Raw genomic sequence first — 26,057 nt, 5'->3', positions numbered from 1 at the left:
AAGAGATCCAGATTAGATCCAGAATAAAAGGGATTCCTCGGTACTCCCCGGTGGCGCAGCGGTTGAGTGCTGGGTTTTGAAGCTGCCCGCAGCCTCTGCAGCGCCAGTTCAATACCCGGCTGCTCCCTGGCCACCAGAGGAGGGTCCCACATGGCGCGCAGACCTCTCCTGCCGCCCGCTGCTCCCCTCAGCAGTGTACTTCGGTCCTTCTGCCTGCTCTGCTCCCCGCTCTGGCTCTGGTGAATTCTCTCACCCTCCCGCGCTTCTGACTGTACCCAGTGCATGTATAAATAAATAAATCTTAAAAAAAAAAAAAGAATTTAAAAAAAGAAGGGATTCCTCTTTTTTCAGGTTAAAGCAAGAGGAAACTAAACACTTGATCTCCCTAGAGTTCTTATTTTTTGCATATTTGAAGTGCATACTTGGTCTTGTTGCTGAATTCCACAGGTGTCCCAGATTCACCTGGATGACTTCCTCTTTAGTAGATATCAAATCTAGCTCCCTTAATACAAATCAACAGCCCAAAATTCATAAACATGGTTTTGAAAGTATAAATCAAAGAGTAGATATAACTAAATGAGACAATGGGACTGGAGGAAATTTAATATTCTGGTCAAATTGAATTCACCCCAAAAATAACAATAATTTATTTTGTTCTATGCACCTACATCCATATATATTCTGATTTTGTTGATTACAAGGGATGTGTTACAAAGAAAAATAGCTCAGGACTTGTAGTCCTATGTTCTTGTTCTAGGTTTTGCTATAACAACCTCTGTGATCATAGGCAAATCATTTAACCTCTCTGTGCTTTTTCTTACCTGTAAAATGTGGATAAAAATTCCTCTCCTACCCTGATTTGGACTACAAGTTTTCATACAGCTCAAGTCAATTAATGTAGAAACTAGATTAAAAAATAAAATGTATCATAGTAAATCATCTTTTGTGTGTGTGTGTGTGTGTGTCTGTATGTTTATTTATTGTTGACATTCACTTACAGTTTTTACTGTTTTTAAGTTGCAATGCTGGACTTTTTTTCAAAGCTTGCAGTTCATAGAATATTAAAAAAGTTTAAGTTGACAAATACAAAGAACCTAAAAATTCCTTCTAACTCTCTCATTCCTTGAATCTAAGAAGTGTTTATCTGTAGAGATCTTATTTTTTATTTTTTTAATTTAAATTTTATTTTTATATTCCCCATACAATTTCAACCCCCTTATTTTGACCCCAATCCCTCCTTTCCCCACCCCCCATTGAGTGTCTCTGGTTCATAGTTGTTTGTTGATTTTGATATTTTCTTTCTTATAGTTATTCTTTTTCCTGGTCCCTTATTTAAGTTTTCTAGATTCCTGCTATGAGTGAGACCATCCAGTAATTTTTCTTTTTCTTTCTGACTTATTCATCTTAATCTAGATCTCTTCTCTGCTTCATTAAATCCAGGCTAACGTCACAGACTTCAGGTAACTAATCTGATACAGTGAAAATCTTTCTAAAAGCTGTCTCAGGGCCTCCCTGGTGGCGCAGGCAGTTGAGTGCAGCACTGTGAAGGTGTCCACAGCCTCTGCAGTGCTGGTTCGATCCCCACCCGCCGCAGAGCAACCCACATGGTGGAACAGACTGCTCCTATCTCGCCCACAGCTCCCCTCCGCAGTGTATTTCAGTCAGTCTGCCTGTTCTGCTCTCTAATCTGTCTCTGGCGAATCCTCTCACCCTCCCCCACATCTGGCCTGTACCCCGGTTCTTGTATAAATAAGTCTTTTAAAAAATAAAATAAAATAAAATAAAATAAAAAGCTGTCTCATTTAGAAAGAGGCTGCCAAAATTATAAAAAACAAAAATCTCTCTTTTAGGCATTACTTTCCCTGAGAGTAGAAAAAAACGCAAGACCCTGACACTGACTGATGTGGGTGTGGTATTATTTTTGAGGGGAGAGGGAAGTTCACACAGGAAATGAAGAGAATGACTATCATCTTAGTTGTAAGTTGGCTCCTACTTTGGGGTCAATGGTGGGGACATCATGAAATAAAATCTGTGATGGGTGTCTGAGAACCGGTTACTGGAAAGGGCTGTCTGATGAGACACTGTTCTTTTACATGTTACACATTCTTTTTCACTGGAAAGAATGGAAAATATTTTTATTCTTTCTCTTCCATATGTACCAGATTTGCCAATGAAAATACGAGAATGTTCTCAATTTCAAAAAGGCAAACAAAGTCAAGGCAAAAACTTGAAAAAGTAGTAAGTGCAGTACTAGTAAAGGAAAATGAAAGATCACAACAGACTCCTTTCTCCTTTGAAAAACACAGATGTGTGTCTCTGATCCCTGGGTGCTCTAGTTTTTGCATATCCAACTATATTCAGTCTGTTTGCTGCTTAGTATGATTTGCTAAACTATTATAATATATAAAGATATGTAGATAGATAGGTAGATGTTTAGGACTCAGTGACAACATTTTCCTTTTAGATTAAGGAAGTTTAATTGTCTGTTATGTGCCTAGTAAGGATTGAAACAGGATTTGAACACCTCTCTATCAAATTGGCAAAACCAGTAAGTTTTTCATCTTTCCACCCTGAAGCAAAAACTGTGATTGTGCACGGGTGCATTGGTGAAGGAAATTCTATGGGGACTACACTTGAGGGGTTGGGGGGAAGCAAATATTGTTTAAAAATGAACAGTGACGTAGAAAAATATTTTTTTTAGAAAAGACAAATAATAAACATTATAATAAACATCAGAATAAAATTAAAAAAAAAACCACCTGTGAGTCACATCCCTAGCACTATTTTAGTCTGAAGGGTTTGAAGTGATTTAGAAGTGACAGAAGGACTACCTCATTTCCTATTGTATTCACAAGTTTTCTGCTCACTCACAGATTGTGAAACCCTTAGTGTTGCCATTACTGACGCTTATTTGCAACATATGGGTTAACTCGACTTTCACAGATGGAGCTCTGCCTGCATTTGTAGAATGGTAAGTGGAAATTCGTCATGGGGACTTTTGGAAAGTGAGCATGGAAAATATCAAGGAGGAAAATATTTCTTATGAAAAGGTTAAGCAATTTACAGAGTGCCAATGTGCTTTCCTAGAAAATACAAGGTCTCAAGGAAGTTTTTAGCACCTAATTCAACAAACATGGGTCCCCTGCTATGGGTGGATACTCTTAGCGCTTTACAATTATTAAACCCTTCAATTCTTATGAGGACTGATGAGTTAAATACTTTTATTTTCTCCATTTTGCCAATGAGGGAAAGGAGGCACACAGGTGGTAATTTTTAGCTAGTCAAGAATCTAATTAATGGCAAATCCAGGAATCAAACCCAGATAACCCTGCTCCAAAATCCATGCTCTTGAGCATTCTGCTTTGCTGTTTGTAGGAGATAAAGTAGATGTAATATAATATAAAAAAAAAATCAGGAAGGTACCTCAGTAATCTGAACTTGAATGCTTTCCCCTTTAATCTTTATTTTTTATTAGCTACTATGTAAAACTATCTTTATAGCATTGAAGGTAGAAATTTGGAATTTAACATGTTCCTATTTTTAAAAGAATTTAAAGCAACTTTCAATTAATTGAAATGAATTAATGAGGATACCTAAGAGGACACTGCCCTCGATGTATATTTATTGGGGTCAACCTGCCACACTCTGGCCTCTAGGGACTACTCATGTCTCTGGAGGTAGCCCATGCTTGGGACATGGTGGGACTGCAGGAATGAATGAATGAACGAATGAATGCCACATCTCCTTTTATTCCATGATGGATAGCTTGACTGAAGTGCTAGAAGAAAGTGCTAGGTGAAAGACACCGTCTCCATCCTGTCTCCAGTGGACCCCCAGTCTCACTAGAAAGATTCCATTCTCACTTCCCTTGGGCTTTCTCAATTTTAATCCTCCTTCATTGTTTCTTTTCTTTCTTGTGGTTTTCACCAGCTCTACATTCTGGCATCACTCTGACTTTGTTGTCCTCTGCCATCAAATCATTTATTTAATGTATCTTACATATGAATAGAGACATATTTATTGAACAAGTACTATGTGCAGACTCTCCACTTGTGATTTCATTTTAAGTCTCACAGAATTTGGCAGACTCCAAAATTGCTACAATTGATGTCATGTGCAGGCAACTGTGCCAGTCTAATGTTCTACAAACTATTATGGAATTCATTTCCTCTGTCTGCTGTGATGTATTACCCTAACTTGATGACTTAAAACAGCAAAACCTTCTCTTTCAGTTCCAGAGACCGGAAGTTTGAAGTCAGTTTCACCGAACTAAAGTCAAGCTGTAGGCAGAACAGTGTCCTTTTGGAAGACCTGAAGAAAAAATCCAGTTCCTTGGCTTTTGTAACTTCTAGGGGGCACCTGCAATCCTTGTGTTCCCTTTTCCTTGTATTCATCCAAACTTTGTTTTCTATCATCACATCTCTTACTTCCTCTTCTGTAGTCAAAGTTTTCTATCCCTCCCTGGTTTAAGGATAATAACGATTATACTTAGCACCCAAATGGATAATTCAGGATAACTTCTCCATCTCAAGTTCCTTAATCACCTTGCAAAGTTTCTTTGACCATATGAAATATCATTCACAATTTCCAGGATGTGGATCTCTCTGGAGCCATCATTCAGCTTGCCATACATGCCCAGATAAATTTATTTATATTTCTAAGAGTCAGCTATTCATTTCATTCTTAGCAAACTAAGAATACAAAATATCAAATGATTTTAAATTTATACATTCAAAAAGAGGTCAATAATATGAAATAGTCTGAATGTAAGTAAGCATTATCATAGTTGAATTATGGAACAAACCATTTTTTTCTTCAGCACCATTCCAAAGAAAATTTTTAAATGATAGTATGACTACAATCTTCATTTTAGACCAAAGTTTTGCAGTGACTCAAGTCCTTCTGTAACTTCAGCATTTCCTACTGAAAGAAAAAAGTCTCTTGATCTTTTGCTTATTTAAACACCATACTGTTTAAGTATGGTGGTTTTAAAATATATCCATAAATTATTTACCGCTCCTTCCAGGAAAAGGCAAACTTTATTTCCTTTCCTTCTCCTTGAACCTGGATGGACCTTTATGACTATATCAATAGATAGAAGACTATCAGTAGAAAGATGACTCTGTCAATAGATAGAAGTTAACAGTGCATGACTTCTAAGTCTAGGTGACAAAATGTCATAGAGATTTGGCCACTTTTTCTTGGGACACTCACTTTTGAAGCCCTGATCCACCATTTTAAAAATGTGACTAACCTGAAGCTGCCTTGTTTGAGTGATCATATGGAGGGATCACAATGAAGTAGCAAGAGATGCCTGAGGAGTCACAGCATTTCAGTCATAGCTGTCAAGTCTCCCCAGGTCTTCAAGTCTTCTAGATGAAGCCTCAGACATTTTAGGCCAGGAGTCTGTAATTAGGGCCTATGACCTATCAGCCAAATCTAGTCTACTGCATATTTTTGTAAATACAGCTTTATGGGAACATTCATTTTCTTTGATGTATTGTCTATGATTTTCATGCTATAATGGCTGAGTGGAGTATTTGTATATTGACCACTGGGTTTGCAAAGTCTAGAATATTTGCCATTTTACCCTTTACAGAAAATGTTCACCCATCCCTATTGGACATGTAAACTCTCTCCTTACTGTGCCCTATACAAATTTTGAACCTATAAAAACTTTAAGTATAATAAATGCTACTTTCGTATCTGTACGTACAGGAGGAATTTGTTATTCCACATTTGATAACTGATAAAAGTTAGGGTGATATCACTAAGGCATTTCTTTGAGTCTTTTTGTTTTTAAAATATGCATAAACTCATCTAATATTCTGATTTTAGGGGGAAACTTTCATTTAAGTCACATCCCTCAAGATATAATTTTGTTTCTTTTCTCCTTTCACTGCAAACTTCTTTAAATGGTGCACATAACATCCTCCTCATATCATTCCAACCAAGATTTTGGTTTTCAGCCTTACCACTACTCCATAATATCTATTATCAAGATCATAAAGAATATCCTGCCAAAGTCAGTGTGTCCAATTTGCTCCACATCTCAGAATTTTTAAAAATATCTTGGTTGACCCTTTCCTTCTAGTCTTCTTGATTAACACTCTTTCTTTCTTGTTGAGGCTTACAAGATACCCCCCCAACCACTCACCTGGCTTTTAACCTGCCATAACTCTTGACATGTTTTATGTATCTCCCTCTGACTCTTTCTCTTACAATAGCTTCCAGTTCTTTCAGTACTCCTTAGCTTGCTCATGAATCATCATCTCTTCTTTATCTGCTTTCATTATCTATACTTTCCCTGCATAAATTTATCATATAATCGTGGAAATGGCACACAGACAGATTTTGAGGCACTGGTTATAACATTCTACTTTAATTATATGGTAGTTCACTTCAAAATTGTTATTTAAACTTACACAATATTATCTTAAAGCTTTTTGTATGTATAATGTTTTATCAAAGAAATAGAATGCATTGTAGGAATAATCAAACCAAGGTCATAGGCCAAATGCAGCCTGCAGCCTGTTTTTGTACAATCCTTTAACTCAAAATAGATTTTACATGTTTAAAGAGCTGTTTAAAAGAAATGGAGGTGACAGAGATAGTATATGACCTACAAATTCTTAAATATTTATTCCTTTGTGCTTTACATAAAATGTTTGCTGTCTACATTAGAAAATAGAGTTTGAATAGATGTCTTATGATAATAGAAACTATTTTTTAAATCTCAAAATTTTAAGATGGGGATTGGATGAAGATGATGAATAAGCAAGTAGCCTGAAGCTCTACAGACCTGATAAAGTTAATTCATATAAAATCCATAAATAATACAAGTGTTTCTAATTTACACAACCAGGGTCAATTAAATTTAATGCCAAAGGATATTAAGGGGAGACATAATTGTTGAATATTAAAGATTTGAAAGAAGAAACATTCATGATTCAGTGTTCATTTAATATAAAATTTATGGCATACATTTTAGAATAGAGTAATTTTCCATTTCCTAAGGGGTTTACATATTTTTAACTTTTTCTTTAGCTTGTAGATACAATTTCATATCTTAAGCTTAAATTGCTATTCCCTCTCTCCAAATTGAAGACCAATTAAAATATGAAGCTTTAAAAATATTAAATTGATTATATGAGAGAAAAACTGTCAGGTAAAATATTAATGGAAAGAATATTAAAATGTTTGGGGCTGTATTAAATATTTACTATCTATAACCTTCAATAAATTAACAGTATTGCCAAAGTTTTTATTGCTGCTGCTATTAAAAGTGAACACCAAAATAGCCATTGCATGGGTATGAATAAATTAACCTTTCAAATGAACATTATTCCATTTAATGAGTTTTATCTTGCCATCTTGGATATTTACATTAAATATTAACTTTTAGATAATTCAATGTCCATAGCATGGTAGTATCTGAATTTGGATAAGTTGAAGATTAAAGTGATATTTTTGGTGTTATTGAAACACCAAAGTCATTATGTCATCTTTTCTCTCAAGTCACTGTCATCTTTTCTCTCAAGTTAAACGAACATACTATATAAAAATGTAAACATAAGAAAGAAAAAAATCAAAATCAACAAGCAACTATAAACCAGAGACACACCATGGGGGGGGGGCGAGGTGGGATTGGCGTCAAAATAAGGGGGGTGCAATTGTATGGGGAATATTAAAAAAATCATAAAAAAACTAAATGATGTAACAATAAACATATAGTATAAGAAAGAAAAAAATCAAAATCAACAAGCAACTATAAACCAGAGACACACCATGGGGGGGGGGAGGGGCGGCGAGGTGGGATTGGCGTCAAAATAAGGGGGGTGCAATTGTATGGGGAATATTAAAAAAATCATAAAAAAACTAAATGATGTAACAATAAACATATAGTATCTGTGGTAAAAAAAAAAAAAATGTAAACAAATGTATTTATGTCCTTTTGTTCCAGTCAGCTACACTTCTTTTTGCATTCATTCCTTTTATGTATATGGTTAAAGCAGGCTATTTGGGGGAGGGACAGTGCCTACTATATCACCACCATCAGGAATGTCATGCTGCAGAGCAGCATGGGTGGAACTGTCTATCAGGGTTCCCTAACCTCTCCTAACAATAGAAAACTACTTGACCTGATCCAAATCAGGTAGGGGACCTTTATGTCTTGAGCAGAATGATTCACAAATGGAAAAGCAGTTGTTCAGGGGAAGTCAGCCTGTTGATCAGGATCCTTGAGCTCTTTCATCTTTTGTCCCTCCCAGCACACACATCTAGTTTTGTCTTACATTAAGCCGTTGTTTTCTTTTGTTTGTCGTAACCCATCTGAACAGATTAATTTAGGTTCACATGAATGGAACTAAAGTCTGAGAAGTATAATGTTATGAACTACATGTTAATGATAAAAGCTGGTAAAATTAGTATGAATGATATTACGGTATTCAAATATATGTAGAGGCATTGTTTATGCTTGTCTCATCTAAGCTGCAAATACTTTCATACCATGAATATTCTGTGTTAGCAGCGGAGAAGTTATTCAGATGGTTTCACTTGTATTGATAGAACTTAGCATTCCAACATGACCAATTTGATTGTAGATATTTATTTGAATTGCGTGAATTCTTTTAACCAATGTTGATCTAAGCAAACAACACTGAAATAAGAGTAAACAGTAAGCAAACACCCCTATTTTACCAAAATGAGTAAAAACCATATGGTTTGATAATAGCATCTTCCCATGATATCCAGTAGGAGCAAATAAATTTTTCTCTAATTCTCTACAGATCTTTTAAACTCTAAAATTAGGGGGTTGTAGAGGGACATAAAAGGTTAGGAAAGGATCATATTTAAGAAACAGTAATAGCTTCTAAATAGAATGCGTGTTATTACTCATGTCATCTAAATCAGCCCTCTCAACCATCCAAAGAAAAGGCATTATCTCTTACCTTGTTGAAAAAAAACAAAACTCAGAAAGGAAAAATTGACTTGCCTGAGGTGAACCCTTATTTATGAGAGGACAGAGCTAAAATTTGAACCAAGGCATATCTGTCAACAAAGCTCACACTTTAACCACCACACTATTTAATTTCTATAACAGATTTTGTGCTCTGCTCATCAGTCCATGAAAGAATATCTACAGGGTACAAGGAAAAAATTGGATACAATTTGTCACACAAAATAGCTTTTTAAAAACAATTCAGATAAGAGACATAGGTAGGTTGGAGTTGAAGAAAATAAAATGATGGCTTTGCACAAGATACCCACACACACACTCCAATCTCTGCTTTCCTACCTTGGTCAGATCCTAGAACATTCCAGCTCAATGTATAACATTTATGGCTAGTAAAAAAGAAACAAGTTCAGAATTCCCTTTAACAGTAAAATATAAAAAACACAAAGTTTTAAACATTAAAAAGTGAAAGAAAAGTGATATAATTTTAATTTCTGCCATCACAAACCTTGATGTGAAAAGTGGGCATTAAAAATAGAAATATTTGGAAACCGCCTTTGATAACTGTGTTTCATGGAAAATATTGAGGGTGGATATAGGGGGCATTTGTTATGAAGCAAGAATATAAATTCATGCAACATCACCTAAAAAATTAAGTTGAATAAAAACTCAAGCCCAGCTTCTTTTAGGTAATTTTCTATAGGTTTGGCTTTCAGAATGGACTTCCTGAACCAGTGGGCTCATCGTCACCTGGGCACTTGGTAGATAAGTACATTCTCTGGCACCATAAGACTTATCACATGGAAAGTTCTGGGAGTGAAGCCCAGCAACCTATATTTTAACAAGCTCTCCACGTGATTCTGATGTAGGCTTCAGTTTGAAAACTAACATCCTAGATTGTACAAACTGGATTCTGCTTTCTAAGCTTCAGACTTCAAAAGTCCATGGGTCCCTTTTGTCAAATAAGACCCAATGGAGCTTTTCATGGAGATAAAAGGGAACGCTTCCTTCCAGCTTTCCCTTAATCTTCAATATCTCCCTCTGATTTCAACAAGGGATCTATTTCAACTGTCTGTCTGATTGACACAGGTTACAAATATGAATCTTGCTCTACACTTGGATGTACAAGGAATAGTATACACCTTGTGTTCATTCCACATCTCACCACGTTGGCAGGGAATCCAGTTGTGGACAATCTTTGGGCCGCCTCTTCCCACATTCGTTAAAGGGCCTTTGATTAGATCATGTGGAGAGGCAAGTCTACAAAACCTGAGGATATCAGGGAGTCATTTTAGATTGTCAGTCTGCACTGATGACCACTGAGAAATCCACTGCATACACCAGCAGGGTCCATGTAGGTCTGGTAATTCCCCCATTGTGTGGCAGGCTTGGGGACCAGCCCCATTCCTGAGACTGGGAATCTTTGTTCTAGAGTCCACCCCCTGCAGGAATGCCAGGCAAGATGGCCTTTGAGATTATCTGTCAACCGCCTAGGAGATTTCGGTATGCTGAGAGCATGTTAACATGACTTTTAGGATTGTGACTTCTACCATATTCCATTATGAAGAAATTTCTTTCCATGCAGGTACCCTCCAAAGCACTTTCAACCAAGGTGAGTACCAGGGTTGCATCAGTGACTACAGCCTTTCAAAGAAAACTGAAATTTTCTTTAGACAAAGTCCCTGCTTTCTACTTTCCAAAAGCTTTACCCTTTATTGACGCAATGAAAAAGAGATTAAATCATTATGGCCACTGAAGTCAATTATTTCTGTGTGCCAGTCAGTCATACACTAACCTGACTGGAGTTCATATCTTTGTAATCGCTCTTTGTACTGATTGCCAGTTGTACTATTAGGCTATTTATCCTGTAAGGATATCTAAAATATTATTGGTAGGTGTTCTTAGTCATAAACTCAGTTATCATACTTCAGTATTATTTACCAAGATCTAGTTGTATGACAGACAGAATAGTAGGAGATTTCTCTCATTGTCTTAAAATAAACCTATGAGGTATTTCTAGTTTAAGTACTTGAAGTAGTAGTAGTACTTAAGTACTTAAGTACTTGAAGTAGTAGTAGTACTTAGCTTCCCAAAATCACACAACTCCTCGGTGAAATGAAAGGGATCATGGGCTTCCCTGGTGGCCAAGATGACCTGAGTTCGATCCCCAGCAGCCAGGGAGGTAACCCACATGGCACAGCAGGCCTCTCCTGTCTCACCCACTGCTCCCCTTAGCAGTGTAGCTCAGTAAACCTGCCTCTTTTGCTCCCCACTCTGTCTCTAGTAAATCCTCTCACCCCCTGCACCTCTGGCCTACACCCCAGTTCTTCTATGCAATAAGTAAATAAATAAATCATTAGGTGAAAAAAAAAAAAAAGGAAAAAGAAAAGAAAGGGATCGAGATTCAGTTCCATCTCTGCCTCCTCTCTCCAGTACCTAACAGCTCATTCCCTTTGCCGCACTGCCTCCCCCCTTAGCCTTCGGAGGGCCACCAACAGAACTCACATGTGGATCAACTATCCAAAGTGCATCAAAACCAGACAAAGCATCTGCTATGTGTCCCTCTGGAAGTAATCAAAAAGACTGATTAACAATATTTTGGATAAAACCTCTCCTTGGTAGTGTGTGCTTTGTGGTCTTGCACAGTGTAATCAGTCAGAATCCCACACTAGGAAATGAAGAATATTATCCTGTGGAGCCAGCCTCAGAGCTCAATGTACTCTGCTTCTATAGTGGGAGGGTGAGCAGCATGGATGCATTCATACAATGCACCTTAAATAACGGACTGGTCAAAAGGTCTAGACCAAGAGTCTATGAGTTTTGATATGATTGGTAGAGAAGGCTTTAAAAGAAAAAATAAGGCTAACATAATAAATTCATAGTAACAGTAATCTTTGCTTGGCCCTTATAAGTATCAGGCTCTGTGCTATATATTCAAAATCGTATCTTAGCGAGAAGGTGTTTTCTTTTGCTCAGTCACATCATCTGTAAGATAGGGAGAGTATCATTGTCTCCATAACAGTGATACACTGAAGACTGAACGAGAGTTAAAATGTTAAATGCTCAGCAGTGGACCTGACATAAATGGACAATAAATGTTAGTTAGTTCTTCTCTTTTACAATGAGAAAACGATGGCCTAGCTACACTGAACAAGTTGCCTATGATGACACAGTAAGTGGGAGAGCTGGATCTGAGTCTCTCTGATTCCAAGGACTATATCTAACCCCCAGTTTGCTGTAACTGCCTTGTCCTTTCTTTCAAAAATTAAAGAAGAAGCTTTGGGATCCCTCCCAAAAAGTGCCCTTGGTCTTGATTACCTTTCCCTAGTTAGAAATTTATAAAGGCCATTTATTCTGAGAATGGGTGATGTTTACTATCAAGAGTGTTAGCTGGAATCAAGATAAACTTTGCTGTAAAAGCCATTGACACTTTCATTAAGCACTGACCTGCCCTCTGAAAAGTTCTTTGATGGATGTCTCCAACATGGCTCCTACAGAAGTCACCAAACTGTCTGCTACAGTAATGTAATCAGGTAACCTTTGTCTGTGACAAGCCCCAGGCTGGGGATGTTAAAATACAAACAAAAGGAAATGACTTTTTGATTGACATGACTGTTTTGTGGATTGGCCCCACTGATAAAATCAGTCAAAACAAATCAGTTTATGCACCAACACACACTTAAAAAGAATGTATTTGGAAATTTCATGGCAGATGTGTTCTCTTCTGCTTTTGCTTTTAAAGTCCTTGGTGTCATCTATCTTACGATAAGGGAGAATGTTGAGGAAGAGAGTTGCTATAGTTCTCAATTTTTAATTATATAAGATCACACTGGTAGTCTGCTAAAAAGTATCTTCCTGGACCTCAGAAGAAATTCTAATCGAATATGTTGAGAATCAAGCCAAAGATGATTACACATACACGCACACACACACACACACACATATATTTTTCAAAAAATTTTTAAATAGTGCCAGAGGTATCCCTGAGCCTTTGTAAAATCAGATGAAAATAGAGTTGACATGTTTCTATATTAATAAAAATGAAAACTTAAAATTGAATTTCGTGTACTCTTCTTTAAAGTGAATAACAATGATATATACAGTCTTAGGTAAAATGTACATTCCTGAGGGCAAGCACTAGGCTTTTTATTTTGTATTCTGTATGTCTCAGACATTGTGAGTGCTACCTATACATATTGCTGGGTGGATGACGTATGGGTAAACAGTAATATTGTCCCTTCATTTTTCTGTCCTTGGTTTACTTTGTACTAGGTAAATGATCATTAACAGATGGATTAATATTTGCACAAATAGTATAAACAGGGATATCACTGAACAAACTCCATAAATAGTCCTCAAATTACAAATTCAAACATATAAACTACCTGTCCCATTACCACTTCAGAGACATGGCTTCCCTGTTCCATCATTCAGGTCCACTTTACTTCTACACTGAAGCTACTGTGGGCTTCTCTACTCTCTAAGACCAGAGAATAACAACAGATCCTTGACCAAATTCTCTCCATACATTCCAGGGATTCTCTGGCCTCACTATACTTGTCCTCTTGCCTTCTTCCCTTTACCCCACTCCTTGCAGAGTTACTTGAGCTAGCTTTCAGGATAGCCTTCCTGTTTACCATTGCTTTTACATAGCTTCAGTGAACTGAGAAAACAGAAACAATGTTAAACTTTGAAGCATTGGTTCCCTAGACAGGAACCACCCATGGGAGAAAGTAAGTTCTCAGTATAAACTCATTCCCAACCCTTATGATAACATCCAAAGGACAGAAATAGTGAAGAATTGATTCCTGTTAAGCAAACCTGAATGCAAGTCTATGACAAAATCTATAGTCTCCTTTCTTCCTCCTTGTGACTTATATTGAAATGACTTCATGTAATTTTAGGGGATAGGAATAGAGAAGGGAGGGGTAACATCCAACCAGGAATGGACAAGGACATTTTTACTACTCCTTTAATTTGTGGTAATACTTTAGGTAAATATTGGTGTTCTTTGTGTAAATATGAGAAACTAAATCTCAGAGAGTTTAGACAACTTCTTCAATGACACAGTTAGAGACTGACATGAACTTGAAACCCAGACTGACATGACAACACATACACTTGCTCCATTCTCAAACATTTCCTCCACCGTGGAAGTGAAGAAAAAATTTAGATGTCTGTGGAATGTCAGGCATATGGGCCAAGGAAGCTCTTTCTTAAGTCTTGTGTTTTAAGTTCATGTGTAGTTTGCATTGTCACAATATATCTGTGTAAAATGAAAGGTAAAATGTATCATTTTCTCAAAACTTTAAGATGACACTCAGGGAAAAAAATCATGTTTTGGTTGAATACATCTAGAGATTAGGGGTATATGTCCCCAAAGGGTGAAGCCTTTCACCAGTATGGACTTACCCATACTATCCCAATCTAAAGATCGTCTGGAAGAATAACTCCATGTCAATACATGATCAAAACATTCTCACTTTGGTAGACATGCTCAGCATCCAGCTCAGCAGGTCAGTCTATCCAGTTATCTGTGGTTGTGCCTGTCTGCTCTTCCACTCAGATACTGTCCTTCCAGTTATTCACGGATTCAAATTCAATGCAATAAATTCTTGAGACTGGAATTAAGGGAAAGGTGGATTTTATTAGATAATGACAGTTATTCTCACACATCTACTCACCCATCAACACTCAATTTCCTCAAGTAAAAGGTAGAAAGTGGAAGAGGAAAGGATTTAATTTACTAAATGTGTGGCAAGGTATCATACCACAACAGGGAAAGCAAATGTTTCAGTTTTCTAGGTCTCAATTTCTAAGTAAATCATTACTTTTAAATAAAGAACATTTTTGGTATGTTTTCCTGAGATAAATATGGGGGTGCAGGTATCTCTGAGTTAGTGTTTTCATTCCCTTCAAATACCCAGAAGGCGGATTGCTGTATCTTATGGCAATTCTATTTTTCACTTTTGGAAGAACTTCACAATGTTTTTCATAAGGGTTACATTAGTTTACATACCCACCAGCAGTGCACAAGGATTCTCTTTTCTCCAGATTCTTGTCAGGGCTTGTTCTTTCTTGACAAGAGCCATCTCACAGGTGTGAGGTGGTCTTATTGTGCTTTTGATCTGCATTTCCCTGATGATCCTGAACACCTTTTCTTTTCTTGAATTATTTATTTATACATACAAGAACTGGGGTACAGCCAGAGGTATGGGGGGGTTGGTTAGAGGATTCACCAGAGACAGATTGGGAAACAGAATGGACAGATTGATTGAAATATACTGCTGAGGGGAGCAGCGGGCAGTTAGGGAGGTCTGCTGTGCCATGTGGGTAGCTCCCTGGCCAGGGATTAAACTTGTGCTGCCGTGGCTGCGGATAGCTTCATACGTTAATCCCCTGCACCACCAGGAAGCTCCCTTTTCTTTTTTTAAGATTTCTTTTTATTTATTTATGCATATAAGAACTGGGGTATAGGCCAGAAGTGTGAGGGGTGAGAGGCTTCACCAGAGACAGAGTTGGGAGCAGAACAGGTGAATTTATTGAAACACACTGCTAAGGGGAGGAAGGGTAAAAACAGGAGAGGTCTGCTGTGCCATATGTGGGTTAGCTTCCCTGGCTGGGGATTGAACTCAGGCCATAGGGGTGATAACACTAGACTTAACCCCTAGGCCACCAGGGAGGCCCTGACCACCTTTTCATGTACCTGATGGCTATCAGTGTGTCTTCTTTGGAAACATATCTATTCAGCTCCTCTGCCCATTTTTAATCAAATTGTTTTTTTGTTGCTGTTGTTGTTGTGGTTGTTTTGCTATTTTGCTATAGAGTTGCATGAGTTAAAGGGCATATATATTCATACAACATGTTTTAAAAGTGCTTGACTTTTTATAGCACATTCACTGAGAAGGCTCTCTCTCCCTGCACCAAGGCCTGAAAATTGTCTCCAGGAGAAAAGTTCAATGAATATAGGACTCACTTTGAGGGCACCCCCATTAAGGATTACTGTGCCTCTGCTCTGGATCCAGTTCTATCACCAAAACAGTTATTTTGTTGTTGTTGTTGTTGTTTACTCCAGGTTTTATATTTTTTTAAAGTGGGAGAGTAAGCCCAATGACAATGACTCATCACCACTGATGTTGGAGCAACACAGGTAAAAACTTGAGTTATTTTTAAATTACCATTTATTGCTAGAAGTCTGACAGCAAATCCTCAGGGTAACTTTATAAACATTTCATAGATTTTTCTGAGGATTTATCAATTTAATTAAAATCTTATTTGAGAACAGACAACCGGCTTCTATCATCACAGTGGAATGATTACATAAAGGTTAATATGTGTCTTGGTCTACTCCAGAAGCATCCATGTAATGGAGATTATGAAAATTCAGAGTCTGTTGCCCTATATCAACACAGTTGACATTGGTAAGTTTATTTTACCAAAAGTTAACTTAGATTTACCATAATTTCTTTATGACAATCATATCCATTGGGGAAAATGAAAATAAAGAATTCATATAAGCCATTTCTAATCACTGCCTCCCCCATCCCTGACTAGATAAAATTTCCAGGATTGAATACTACCACTGCCTAATTCATGCACCTTCCTGTCTACCGAATAACAGAGGAATTAATCTCCGTTATTTTATAAAGGAATACCTCTCTCTTCTCTCTCTTTTCTATTTTTTAAAAACAATCTGAGGCATTTTGAAACAAAGGCACAAATGCAAGAGAATCATTCAGATTTGAGTTAAAGAATAACCACTTTTTAAAAAACATCACTGGTAGAACATATCTTTTATGAAGTGTAAACATCATTTTAGCAAGTTGTACTAGCATATAAGGAAGAATATAGATGAAGAAATTGCTCAGAAATATGCTAACAGGCAGCATGTCCACCAGAGTGATGTTACCTTGAACTAAAGATGTTTCAAGAGACATAAAGCTTCAACCACTGTATATTCTTTAACTTTTAATCATCCCAATTGCATGTGTGTGGGGGTGGAGAGTGGGGTCATGATCTGAAAGAATCTCTTACTTTTCTGTACCTCTCAGGAAGTTTCTTTTGCATGCCTGTATCTATGTAAACATTGTATCTGATAGGCAGAAGGTCATATGGAATAGAGAAGATCATAGCTATTTCAGTATAATAGCGTGTGGAATACTAGCCTTGGAGAACCTACACTGGAGATACAAATACTCTATCATCACCTGTTACATTAGATTGTCCCATGCTTAATAACTACCTGTGATCCAAATTCTATGTTTCACTGATAAGCAAGATAGAGAACTGTGGGTACTGTGCCTGGGTCTTTGTGCCTCAACGAAGGCATAGCCATTAAGTTGGAATATTCCAACCAGTTTATACTTTGACCTGGAGTGTTCTGATTAATCTGTATTTAATCCTGTCTAGTTGTGCAAGGCATTTCTACCTGACTGCCATAAGGGCAATGGCCACCATCATGAGGCAGGCCTGGGGATGCCCAGGTAGCCATTAATATGATAGGTTGGTCTACGGGGATGGTCTGGGAAATGCTTTGAGATAACATTGAGACATTCCAAAGGGATCTGGAAAATAGCTTAAGAAGATTATGTATTATCATGTCTGGTCAACAGACTCCTCCCCCACTCCCCCTGTAGCCCCCATACATTCTTGAAATTGTATACCTCCCATAACCCTTTTTCTCCTGTACTGCATGATTAATCATGTATGATTATTGCGCCAATAAAAAGACCAGGTCACTGCCTCTTGAGCAGCAGTGTCCTGTCTTTCACAGCCTCCTGTCATTTATTCAATGCGGCCCTGATGCAACAGAGAATAAATTTCCTGTCAATCTGAATCCCAAATTATTGTTGTGAGTGTCACAAAAAAATAACTTCAAGGCTATTTAAAGCATACATTTACAAGGCTATTTAAAGCATACATTCAAAACAACAGTCCTTTAGCTTGTTTTGACAGCATTTTTCCTGAAACTTCCCCCAAAGCTCATATCTAAAGGCAACCTCTACCAGAACCTGTAAGTAAGGTGAGTGTTGAGTTGTTAGAAGAGGAGAAATTCCTGAGACATAGTCCATGAATGGAAGAGATTTCTCTGTGTTAGCCAGCAAGAGTTCTAGTTCTCACTGTTTGGTGCAGAGAGAACAATCATAATAGGGCATTTGGGTTGAATGTGTTGGAAGGTAATATAACTAGGTAGGTGAATCAATGTGTGACCCTAATCTGTGTGACCCTGGGCCACTCAGCAAAATATAGGGGCTTGGTTTCTTCATGTGCAAAAGAAGTCTCTGAGGTCCCTTCCAGCTGTAACTTTTCACATTTAAAATTTAATCATATATATTATATGTGCATATATTTACACATACATATATTTTGAGTAGATTTCATTTTTTAGATATTATGCCAAGTACTAAGAGCAATGACCTAGTGGCCATTTTTAAGCATGCATATCTAAATCAGCCCCATTTGCACATGCACACACACACACATATCCATATACACAAAATATAAATTAACATCAGTGTAATTAATCATGATCAGTTTATAATGTGTTAATAGTATTATGTTAATAGTAAGGGATCTCAATGTATAAACAGTTTAATTTAAAATCTGACTAAGAAGAAAATCAATATACAGTAACACAACTAGTAATTTTCAAATTGTTTACCTGCCCTTTTAAGGGAAAAATAAAATTATGACTGACAAAGAAATAGTCAATTAAAAATAAAAGTGAGAAATTGGTGTGTTCATTTTATTAAAATTCAATGAGATATATATACTTAAGATTTATTTACTTTTTTGTTTATCTATTTCAACCTGAACGTTGGAATTCAGGTTGTATCTCAATTATATTGGTCAATAATAAGATTTCTGTTCAAGGGGCTTTGAAATATCAACGGCAACACAGAATTTTTATATAAAGAACTTGTGACACTCATATTTGGATAGATGTGTGAAGGCTACAGATAATGCAGAGCAATGAAACTACTCACTTGCTATTGGTAATTATGTTTCATATGTAAAATTATGCTGAGAAACTTAGAGTTCCTCTACTGGGAACTTGAATTAAAAAAAAAAAGCTGCAAAGATTGCCACAGAAATCTTCCTCATACACCATATTGCAAAGTGACTGCCCATACTTTAGCTTAACTAAAATGATTTGGTGATAAACAAGAAAAAATCAAAAGTTTAAAATACTTTGGGTTGGGTCCCTGGCAAATGAAAGAGCCTCTCTAGTCCTGGCTTTCAGTTGTCAACCTCTCTTTCCTATAAGATACACTTTTAGAGGGTAAGAAAAGATCCATAAGTAATGTTTTTAGGCACTGTTTCTGGTCCTTGAAGGGAATTCTCCCAAGTACATTATTCCAGTTATTATAAGTAGGAAATACAGACAATGGAAAATCATGCCCACATAATTTTTGAGCCAATCTAGAAGGACTATACAAATCAGAAGTTAGCACAAGGATGAACTATTTAAAATGTCAAATCTAGGATGTATTTAAACATACCCATTTCTCAAGCTCCTTTGGCCAGTGATGTCCAGACTGGAAACTTGAGGTCATCTCCGCAACCATCAGCAGAGGTGCTATTGCCTCAGCCTGTGAAAGAATCTTCCTGTTCCTCTCTGTGTGTAAATGTAGAGTTGCAGCTGTTTTAGATTGTTCTGTGAATGGCAAGAGATTGTCTGAGGTTAATTAGGCAATAAAACATGACTGAGCATGCATAAGCAGTGATTAATCACATCTCAAACTTGTATTAAGAAACAAGAGGTGAGACTGATGGTACTTGATCCAAAAAGTGAGTTAATGCTTGCAGAGACTTGAGACTAAAGTTAGTCTCCTCATGATTGGTGAAATGTCCAGAAACATGCCCTTTGTTTTTTTTGCGTTTTTTTTTTTTTTTAAGATTTATTTATTTATATATACAAGAACCAGGGTATAGGCCAGAGGTGTAGGTAGTGAGAGGTGTCACCAGAGACAGAATGGGGAGCAGAACAGGCAGATTGATTGAAATACACTGCTGAGGGAAGCAGAGGGAGAGGCAGGAGAGGTCTGCTGAGCCATGTGGGTACCTCCATGGCCAGCTGGGATCAAATTCGTGCTGCAGAGGCTGCGGATAGGTCCATAGGTTGCGTCCTAACCCCTTGCGCCACCAGGGAAGCCCCAGAAAGATGCCCTTTGGTAGCTGTTTTATTTTATGTATGAGCATGCAGGAAGTGTATGTGCATGCAGGAGCTTATTTTATGTCTGTGCGTGCAGGAGCTTTCTAGGGCTCCTTGTGAGTAGAATGAGCTCACAAATGAGGTCACAATGCAACAACTGCCATTATGCTCCCCTCAAAAGTGAAGAGGGGCAGGTATGTATTTTGCACACTACACAGATGGGAAAACTGAGGATAAGAGAAATGAAAGAACTCAATCAAGTATCACAAACCACAAAAAATGAAACTAGTGAAGGGACAAAGATTTTACACAGAGGAAAGATTCACATAAATAACAAGATGGCCCTTCAAGTTATAAGTCAAATCAATACAGAGTCAAAGCACTAAAAGTTTATTTTGAAAGTAATGGAAATCTACAAATGCAACTGGATGAGAGTAATACAACAGCGTTTAATAGGGTTAGTTTCATAGCAAAGAACAATATAGGGGGAGAGAGATTACTACCTATGAAATAATAAAAACTGGCAAGTAATATTCTTGAGCAATTAGAATGTTTTTATGAACTATATATGTATTATCTCCATGTAAGTTAAGAGCAAATTATATACTCAGTCTATCACATGAATAAAAAAATGGACATAGAAAGGCTTTGCAAGATCGCCTATGACTGAGGAGCAAAGTCTGGACCAAAACCAAAGCTACAGGGCCTCCCTGATGGCACAGGGGGTTGAGCGCAGAACTGTGAAGCTGTCCACAGCCTCTGCAGCATGGGTTCGATCCTGGCCAGACAGGGAGATACCCACATGGCCCGGCAGACCTCTCCTGTCTGCCGGCTGCTCCCCTCAGCAGTGTATTTCGGGCAGTCTTCCAGTTCTTCTCCCCACTCTCTCTGGTGAATTCTCTCACCCTCCTGTACCTCTGACCTGTACCCCAGTTCTTGTATAAATAAATAATCTTAAAAAAAAAAAAAGCTACAGCATTTCCAATGGTCATGCTTTACTACCCATTCCTATGCACATTCCTATGAAGAGGAAGTGAAGTTGACCTTGAGCAGTAACTACCTGCCACCGTCTGCCTGGATAACTATAGGAAATTCCTTCTATTTATAGCACTATTGTCTCCTATATTAGCTATCTGTTATTGCATAACAAATCATCCCACGTTTTAGCTGCTTAAAATGGCATATTTGGTACAGTTGGAGAGCCAGGGGGGTTGGGAACCATTAAGCTGGCTTCTTCTGGCTTTGAATTATCAGCATGTTGGCAGGGGCTATAATCAACTGAAGGCTTGAATGAAACTGGATGCAGGAGGTCTCAGTTTCTTGCTAGGACTTAGTTCTTCACAACACTTTAGCTGGATTCCTCCAGAGCAAATGATTAGAGAAAGTGTGTTGGAGGTCACATTTGCTTTTTTGACGTAGTTTTAGGAGTTATACGCTGTCACTTCCATCATGTCCTATTCATTAGGAGTAAGTCACTAAGCCCATCCCACTCTCAAGGGGAAAAGGATTAAGCCGCATCTCCTGAAGCAAGGATTACCAAAGAATTTGTAGTCTTACTTTAAAACCACACCATACTTCCCGCTTTAATAGATTCTGTACACTGCAGTCACAATCTTTTTCAAACTAATCTGGTTACATCTCTGTTCTTATAAACCTTTCAGTGGTAGCTCATTGATTTGAAGATAAAGGCACATCTGTGGTCCTACTTGATGTGGTCAGTGTCCCCCACTTCCTCCTCCTCCTGGCCAGTGCCCCCATCTCTCCCATTCCCCCCAAACTCTCTATTCTCTGGCCACACTCTTCTGCTTTCAGTTGCACTAATAGGCCCAACTAACTTGGTTAGACTTTGCTGTTCCTGTATCCGCCTCTTGCTTTAACTTATTCATCCTTCAGTTCTCACTCTAAAGCATACTTCTCCAACTTATTAGCCTTCATCAGCTACCCAGCTACAAGACCATCTTACATTTTGTACTTTTTCTGGGGGGGCTGATCGCAGTTTGAGATTCTTTATTCATCTTCTTATTTTGGGCTAAGTCTGTGTCTGCTTGGTTCACTATTGAATCCTAGTGCAAGATGTAGGGTTTGCCTTAGTGCTCAGTAAATGTATCTGTAGGTTACTGAGTTGATGCAATAGATGCTTCTGCTTTGAGACCACATGTCTCTCTAATTTTTAATAAAAGCCCAGAGAAAAACATGTAAATGTGCACAAAATGGGATGTATCAATGACAGAGATGTCAGCAGGAAAAGCAAAGTCAAGGGAGGATAAGAAAAGGATACATGTTATTAGAACTCTGCTGCTAGGTCTCAATATAGCTAGATTAGAGATGCAATCCTAATACTAATTACACTCCTAATCTTCACTGCATTAAGATGGAACAGCTTTCTTTCTGAAGCTTTATATATCTGTACTCAAGGTGGCTCTGCAGATGGAGTTTCATTATTCTCAGAACTTTTATTCTGATTCTTTGCTTCATTATCTGCCTTCAAGTCCATCACACAGAAACTGATCTTAAAAGATGCACAGAGGGCGATCTCCCAGCTGCAGTGCATAGACAAGAACAACACTTAAAAGGCCACTCTTCTCCAGGCTCATCCTCTTTCTTAACACCCGAAGGATGAGGCTCCTGGATCAGAATCATTTCTGCAATAGAAAGAGACATCTGAGGGAGGGCTGGAGGTTGTCCACAGCTGCTGATTATGCCGTCATACCCTTGGCACTCACAGGGAATAAGATGCCTGGAGTTCACAGAGTTCATTCATAGACACTACAAGTGAGAAACAAAAGTAGTTTGTTGGGAAATGAGTTCAGTCTTATAGCCGCACAGCTCTGAGCCTTGAGAAAGCACAAACAAAGCTGCTGCTGATAATAAAAGCAAGTTCAGCGTTTCTCTCTTTGTAGCTTCTGTTGCTTGAGTCCCTTAAAACCTCTTCTATTGTGTCCAGGCTTGAAAGCTTCTACTGATCTGACCGAATCTCTCTAATTGGGTACTAGCCAGTTCATCTTATTTTTCATTAAAAAAAAATAAAATAAGCTCATCAGCATTATAGCCTCAGGGGTCCACATAGAATATGTTTATAAAGAAGTTTTTGTGTTTATTAGCATTACACCAAACCCATCACACAAAAGCCTCTGAAATTCACCCCAGCCTTAGCAAGTTGTGGTTCCACATGTGAGCACTTCTTGTCATAAGTCATAAGTCATTGGTAGTGAAGGGCCTACTATTAAGGCTGTCCATTTACTTGGCTAGTTATTTGAGTCAAGGGCCATTTAAGGGGACATCCATTCATTTTGGGCTAATGCTTCAGGAATAAAATTCCCTTTGAAGTTAGAAATTATGAGGCACCTACTAACCTACTCTATGTCCAGCATGATAGGGGAGGACCATAGTCTGGGTACCCCAGGATACAGGATACAGGCCCAACGTGCATGAATATTAGCCTTGGCAGGATGAGTTAGTTGGCTGCTCAGCTCAAGGAGAGTTTGAGCACAAGTTATGCATCAAGCAACCGATATGTCAAGAACTAAGAAGAAATAATGTTCCACAAGGGTAAGCACAGCAGGAAGAAAACCAAATTAATTTCAATTGCAGCCAGAGGAAAAAAGACATTTCAGCAATTGATACCAAATGCTGACTGTTATGAGACAAAGCATAAGAGCGAGTGACTTCAAGTTAAACCTGACCAGACTGATTAATAGAAACCATCAAGTAATTGCCTACTAATAGCAGCTGCCTGAAAGGCACTGGGATGTGAGAAATCTCAATACTTCCCAGACTGAGCATTCAGCACCTAAATAGAAAGAACATATATATTAAATATATATAATGACCATTTTTAATTACTGCACTTAAAGGAGACTGACTTAATATGCTTCTTTGAATTTTCCTTGCTCACACAAAAGCTATGTATTGACAGCTGAAGCAAGGAAAGAATGAAATACAGCTAAGCAAAGATGGAGCAAAGGCTCACTCTTTTCTTCCTCCCAAGGAAAACTAAAGCCATTTCACTAAGACAGGAGACAACTTTTTTTTTACCAATAAATCGAGAAATGAGACATAAACGGGTATCAAATTAACCCTACATTGACCACATATTTTGTAAGGTAAAAAAAAAAAAAAAACCCATAGTATCTGTATCTGCTTCTAACCTAGAAGGGTCAAAGAATTTTGAGAAAGACTTGCAATGGTCAAAGTATTTACTATGTGGTGTTTTACAGAAAAATTTGTCTATACCTACCCTAACTATTTCCAATTCTCCTTCAAGAAAACCCAGTAAGGGTAACCTGATATACTCACTTCTTACTGAGTATACCAGATTCCTAGGCAGAATCTCCCCAGGAACATCTACTAAGAGTAGAAATATAGAGACAGACTGCTTGCAAAGCCCAGAGTTAAGGGTCATGGCCAATGCTACAATCTTTTTTTTTTTTTTTCAAGATATATTTATGTATATAAGAACTAGGGTACAGGCCAGAGGTACGGGGGCGGGGCACGGGGGGTGGGGGCAGGTGAAAGGATTCACCAGAGTGGGGAACCAAAAAGGCAGATTGACTGAAATATACTGCTGAGGGGAGCAGCAGGCATGACAGGAGAGGTCTGCTGTGCCATGTGGGTAGCATCCTGGCTGGCCGGGGAACAAACTCATGCTCCAGAGGTTGTGGATCGCTTCACAGTGCTGTGCTTAACCCCTTATGCCACCAGGGAAGCCCTGCTACAATCTTTCAATCAGCAAATATGTACTCACAACTTCTCTCCATAGTTCTTTATTCAGTGTTTTGGGAGATGTGGGATATATGGGGCCCAGTTTATACTATGCCACAGCTGACATTCTGCCTGAGTAAAACAGACTTTTAAGCAACAGAGACTGACAAGATATAAACTTCAGAATTAGCCAAGATACCTATTCAGACTTTCAAATCTCTTAGGCTTAAAAAGAAAATATAAAGAAATTAGTTTTTCTGGCTAGGTAGGGATATTTTGTTTAGAGTAATATGAAGGTATTCCTACTGAAATTCTTTTGGTGTTGTAAGTTCTCCCTGAAAACATACAAAATACATGAACTACTAGTTACATGTAATATCAGTCGGTAAATGTGCCAGAACTGAGAAGGGAAGATCACAAAACCCAGGTATGTTGGGACCAGTAAGATGGTCACTGAGCATATTCTGCTTCATGCACTGCACACATCAGTATCTAGAACCTTAGTCTGATTGCTTTTCAAGTGATACCTTCATTACTAGGAAACTGCTTACATCCTGGCAGGATAGGACCAATACTTCATTTTATATTTGTGCCATGAATGCATTTCTCTATAATATTTTGAATATACATTTATGGGATGATAAGCTCTTAGGAAAGAAACAAACATTTAAAACTTGGCAAGTTTTCTGGCAGTAGTATTCTACAAGGGCTCATAACATTTCTGTCTATAACACATCACCTATCAACCTCTTTGACACCATCTATACCAAAACATCCCAAAGGCAGTCAGAGGTGAAGGCTCTGGAGTCTAATTAACCTGAAAATGTCAAGTTTTCAAATTCATTCCAGCTTGAAGATTCTAGAAAATTGCCTGTGTCCATTAATTCAACAAATATTTATCAAGTTTAAGGCAAAGGTAAAGGAAATTAGTAAGAACATGTCCTTGCCTCTAAGCACCTCAAAATATATCTTTCATAAGAGTGATTGCTTGAGCTTAAGTGGGCTAGAAAATCATTAACAAAAATTATTCAGAGTTTTTATGTAGTTAATCAAATCTAGCCTATCAGAAAACCATTTCCTAGGTGAATAGAATTTCTCTAGAAAGGAAGAGATTGTATGCTGTCTTGTTATATTCAAGTGTTAAAATTTCACATACTAAATTCGGTCTTTTTAATGCAAGAGGTAAATACTATATTTTAAAGGAATATGGAGCTATTAGTAACCCTTATAGTCATGGAAGTTCAA

At 37.8% G+C, this 26,057-nt stretch overlaps 1 long non-coding RNA gene across 1 annotated transcript in view; it reads right to left on the bottom strand.

The window, feature by feature from the left end:
- LOC129145312 (uncharacterized) overlaps positions 1-20,166 on the bottom strand; it is a 105,209-nt gene extending 85,043 nt beyond the window's left edge. Inside the window, exons 1-2 of the long non-coding RNA XR_008550702.1 lie at positions 20,022-20,166; positions 19,459-19,613 (exon numbers count right to left, since the gene is read on the bottom strand). This is a non-coding gene — a long non-coding RNA (uncharacterized LOC129145312). The remainder of the gene's footprint in view (positions 1-19,458; positions 19,614-20,021) is intronic.
- Positions 20,167-26,057: the final 5,891 nt, after the last annotated feature.

The sequence above is a fragment of the Talpa occidentalis genome, unplaced genomic scaffold, assembly GCF_014898055.3.
Source record: "Talpa occidentalis isolate TD23 unplaced genomic scaffold, MPIMG_talOcc4v2.1, whole genome shotgun sequence".
In the NCBI taxonomy this organism is placed as follows: domain Eukaryota; kingdom Metazoa; phylum Chordata; class Mammalia; order Eulipotyphla; family Talpidae; genus Talpa; species Talpa occidentalis.
Note: the sequence above shows the minus strand (reverse complement) of the source record. Positions and strands in the feature narration are given on the sequence as shown.